The sequence below is a fragment of the Hemiscyllium ocellatum genome, unplaced genomic scaffold (assembly GCF_020745735.1).
Source record: "Hemiscyllium ocellatum isolate sHemOce1 unplaced genomic scaffold, sHemOce1.pat.X.cur. scaffold_3461_pat_ctg1, whole genome shotgun sequence".
In the NCBI taxonomy this organism is placed as follows: Eukaryota; Metazoa; Chordata; class Chondrichthyes; order Orectolobiformes; family Hemiscylliidae; genus Hemiscyllium; species Hemiscyllium ocellatum.
In genome coordinates, this window is record NW_026868430.1 from 22501 (window position 1) to 27704 (window position 5204).

Here is a 5204-nt window from a genome sequence, read left to right on the forward strand (position 1 = left end):
ACCTTCCGACAGTGCGGCACTCACTCAGCACTGACCCTCCGACAGCGCCCACTCCCTCAGCACTGACCCGCCAACAGTGCCCGCTCCCTCAGCACTGACCCTCCGACAGTGCCCACTCCCTCAGCACTGACCCTCCGACAGTAACCGCTCCCTCAGCACTGACCCTCCGACAGTGCGGCACTCCCTCAGCACTGACCCTCCGACAGTGCCCACTCCCTCAGCACTGACCCTCCGACAGCGCCCACTCCCTCAGCACTGACCCTCCGACAGTGCGGCACTCCCTCAGCACTGACCCTCCGACAGTGCCCACTCCCTCAGCACTGACCCTCCGACAGCGCCCACTCCCTCAGCACTCACCCTCCGACAGTGCCCACTCCCTCAGCACTCACCCTCCGACAGTGCCCACTCCCTCAGCACTGACCCTCCGACAGGGCCCACTCCCTCAGCACTGACCCTCCGATAGGGCCGGCTCCCTCAGCACTGACCCTCCGACAGTGCCCGCTCCCTCAGCACTGACCCTCCAACAGGGCCCACTCCCTCAGCACTGACCCACCGACAGGGCCCACTCCCTCAGCACTGACCCTCCGACAGCGCCCACTCCCTCAGCACTGACCCTCCGACAGTGCCCGCTCCCTCAGCACTGACCCTCCAACAGGGCCCACTCCCTCAGCACTGACCCACCGACAGGGCCCACTCCCTCAGCACTGACCCTCCGACAGCGCCCATTCCCTCAGCACTGACCCTCCGACAGTGCGGCACTCCCTCAGCACTGACCCTCCGACAGCGCCCACTCCCTCAGCACTGACCCTCCGACAGCGCCCTCTCCCTCAGCACTGACCCTCCGACAGTGCCCACTCCCTCAGCACTGACCCTCCGACAGTAACCGCTCCCTCAGCACTGACCCTCCGACAGTAACCGCTCCCTCAGCACTGACCCTCCGACAGTGCGGCACTCCCTCAGCACTGACCCTCCGACAGTGCCCACTCCCTCAGCACTGACCCTCCGACAGCGCCCACTCCCTCAGCACTGACCCTCCGACAGTGCGGCACTCCCTCAGCACTGACCCTCCGACAGTGCCCACTCCCTCAGCACTGACCCTCCGACAGCGCCCACTCCCTCAGCACTCACCCTCCGACAGTGCCCACTCCCTCAGCACTCACCCTCCGACAGTGCCCACTCCCTCAGCACTCACCCTCCGACAGTGCCCACTCCCTCAGCACTGACCCTCCGACAGGGCCCACTCCCTCAGCACTGACCCTCCGATAGGGCCGGCTCCCTCAGCACTGACCCTCCGACAGTGCCCACTCCCTCAGCACTGACCCTCCGACAGAGCAAGGTACATATAGAGTCATAGAACTGTACAGCACGGAAACAGACCCTTCGGCCCATCCCGTCCATGCCGACCCAGATATCCCTAACCCTAACCCAGTCCCATTCCCCAGCCCTCGGCCCATCTCCCTCTAACCCCTTCCTATCCCTGTCCCCACCCTGATGCCTTTGCAATGCTGTCATTGTCCCAGCCTCCCCCACATCCTCTGGCAGCTCATTCCACACACGCACCACCCTCTGGGGGGAAAAGTTACCCCTCAGCTCCCTTTCCCCTCTCCCCTTAAACCGACGCCCCTCTAGTTCTGGGCTCCCCCACCCCAGGGGGTAAAGACCTGGTCTGTTTACCCTCTCCATGTCCCCCCTCATGATTTTATAAACCTCTATAAGGTCACCCCTCAGCCCCCGACGCTCCAGGGAAAACAGCCCCAGCCTGTTCAGCCCCTCCACCTAGGCCTGACCCTGTAGCTTGGGGTGAAGGGGTGAGGTGGGATTGTTTACGAAGGGGACATCCCTTTGCGGGAAGGAGTGAGGGTGAGTGACCGGTTGCTCTGAGGATGGACTAGCGCACAACATTGAAGGGCCGAAGGGCCTGTATTAAGCTGTGACGTCCTTGCCTTCGGTGTGACCCCCACCCAGGAGTCGCTGTCCCTGACCTATTTGGAGTTGTTTACTCATTGGGCAGGGGTAGGGAGTGCTGGGGGAGGTGGGGGCCAAGATCTGGCGAGCTGTTGTTTATCTCTGTCGGCGTTATCGAGAGGATAACAGATCACTCAACAGACACCACCCACCCCCGACCTTTGCCCTGAACGGCCCGGGCACTTTGCGCAATGTTTGTGGCTCTGACTGCAATCCTCCGGCCCGTTCCGCAAGAGACCATTCGGCACTTCGGCCCCAGCTCCCCCACCCCCGCACCTCCTTTCCCACACACCCCTCCTTGCCGAAGGGCCCAATCCCGCCCCCCCACTGTCGGGATTCTCAGGCCTGGGAACTAGGCCTGAAGCCTTCGCCTCGAAACCCCGGGGGAGCCTGAATATGTAGGCCTCAGGTTTTCTTGACCGTTCAGACGGTGGACACTCTCCACAACAACCTCCCACCCCAACCCCCTCCCCTCACACCCCCACCCCAAACCCCAGGGCCCTGGTCTCTGGTTCCGTGTCAAGGCCGAATCGCGGGAGGTCAGGGGGACGCAGGGAGCTGGAGTAGGCCGCACCCAGCCGGCGTCCCCTCCCCCCACTTTCGACACGATCGTCCTACTCTCTCACCCCCTCCCTCAGAACGATGTCCATCTCCTCCTCGGAAATATCCGACGGTGCCCACTCCCTCAGCGCTGACCCTCCGACAGCGCCCCCTCCCTCAGCGCTGACCCTCCGACAGGGCCCACTCCCTCAGTGCTGACCCTCCGACAGTGCCCACTCCCTCAGCACTGACCCTCCGACAGTGCAGCACTCCCTCAGCACTGACCCTCCGACAGTGTGGCACTCCCTCAGCACTGACCCTCCGACTGTGCCCACTCCCTCAGCACTGACCCTCCGACAGTGTGGCACTCCCTCAGCACTGACCCTCCGACGGTGCCCGCTCCCTCAGCACTGACCCTCCGACAGTGTGGCACTCCCTCAGCACTGACCCTCCGACGGTGCCCGCTCCCTCAGCACTGACCCTCCGACTGTGCCCACTCCCTCAGCACTGACCCTCCGACGGTGCCCGCTCCCTCAGCACTGACCCTCCGACAGTGCGGCACTCCCTCAGCACTGACCCTCCGACAGTGCAGCACTCCCTCAGCACTGACCCTCCGACAGTGTGGCACTCCCTCAGCACTGACCCTCCGACAGTGCCCACTCCCTCAGCACTGACCCTCCGACAGTGTGGCGCTCCCTCAGCACTGACCCTCCGACAGTGCGGCACTCCCTCAGCACTGACCCTCCGACAGTGCCCACTCCCTCAGCACTGACCCTCCGACGGTGCCCGCTCCCTCAGCACTGACCCTCCGACTGTGCCCACTCCCTCAGCACTGACCCTCCAACGGTGCCCGCTCCCTCAGCACTGACCCTCCGACAGTGCGGCACTCCCTCAGCACTGACCCTCCGACAGTGCAGCACTCCCTCAGCACTGACCCTCCGACAGTGTGGCACTCCCTCAGCACTGACCCTCCGACAGTGCCCACTCCCTCAGCACTGACCCTCCGACAGTGTGGCGCTCCCTCAGCACTGACCCTCCGACAGTGCGGCACTCCCTCAGCACTGACCCTCCGACAGTGCCCACTCCCTCAGCACTGACCCTCCGACAGTGTGGCGCTCCCTCAGCACTGACCCTCCGACAGTGCGGCACTCCCTCAGCACTGACCCTCCGACAGTGCCCACTCCCTCAGCACTGACCCTCCGACAGTGTGGCGCTCCCTCAGCACTGACCCTCCGACAGTGCGGCACTCCCTCAGCACTGACCCTCCGACAGTGCGGCACTCCCTCAGCACTGATCCTCCGACAGTGCCCACTCCCTCAGCAATGACCCTCCGACAGTGCCCACTCCCTCAGCACTGACCCTCCGACAGTGCCCGCTCCCTCAGCACTGACCCTCCGACAGTGCCGAGGGATATTCCTGACTTTCAGAGGGTGGGTGGTGGGTGATTGGTGGGTGGTTGGTAGTGGGTGGTTGGTGGGTGGGTGGTGGGTGGTTGGTGGTGGGTGGTTGGTGGGTGGGTGTTGGGTGATCGGTGGGTGGTTGGTAGTGGGTGGTTGGTGGGTGATTGGTGGGTGGTTCGTGGGTGGTTGGTGGGTGGGTGTTGGGTGATCGGTGGGTGGTTGGTAGTGGGTGGTTGGTGGGTGGTTGGTGGGTGGTTCGTGGGTGGTTGGTGGGTGGGTGTTGGGTGATCGGTGGGTGGTTGGTAGTGGGTGGTTGGTGGGTGGTTGGTGGGTGGTGGGTGATCGGTGGGTGTTTGCTGGTTGGTGGGTGGGTGATGGGTGATTGGTGGGTGGTGGGTGATAGGTGGGTGGGTGCTGGGTGGCCTGAGTTCAGGACCACCCTGAGTGAGCCAGCCCTGAGATTGGAAGCAGCACAGGGCAGAGTTCTGGGGCAGGGTCTGGGGCTGGGGCTGGTCAGGAACCATCACCCGGCCAGGCCCCTGTACTCCCGGGACAAAGGTTACTGAGCAATGCCGCACTCTGTGTACACACACAGCCATCAACAAACCAACAGAACAAACATGACAGCAAAATATTAACCCAACCCAGACCCAGGGGCACAGGGACTGAGGGGGGAGGGGGAGGGGGAGGGGGAGGGAGGGAAAGAGAGGGAGAGAGAGAGGGGGAGGGAGAGAATGGGAGGGGGGGAGAGAGAGAGATGGGGGAGAGAGATGGGGAGAGAGATAGGGAGAGAGAGTGAGAGGGAGAGAGAAAGAGAGAGGGAGGGACAAAGAGAGACGGGGAGAGAGAGGGAGAGAGAGAGAGAGAGGGGGAGAGAGAGGGAGGATGGGAGAGAGAGTGGGAGAGAGAGAGAGTTATAGGGAGAGAGAGGCAGAGAGAGGGAGACGGGGATAAAGACAGAGAGAGAGGGAGGGAGAGAGAGTGAGGGAGGGAGACAGAGACAGGGGGAGAAAGAGTGAGAGAGGGAGAGAGAGAGATGGAGAGAGAGGGGGTTTCCCACTGAGAGAGAATCTAACCATCGCCCCCTTGACGTTCAATGGCGTCACCATCACTGAATCCCCCCTCCCCCCCCACTATCACCATCCTGGGGGGGTCCCATTGACCAGAAACTGCCCTGGACCCAGCCCCATATAAACCCAGCGGCTACAAGAGCAGGACAGAGGCCGGGAATCCTGCAGCGAGTAACTCCCCTCCTGACCCTCCCCCCAAAGCCCTGTCCCACCATCGGGGACAGAGGCC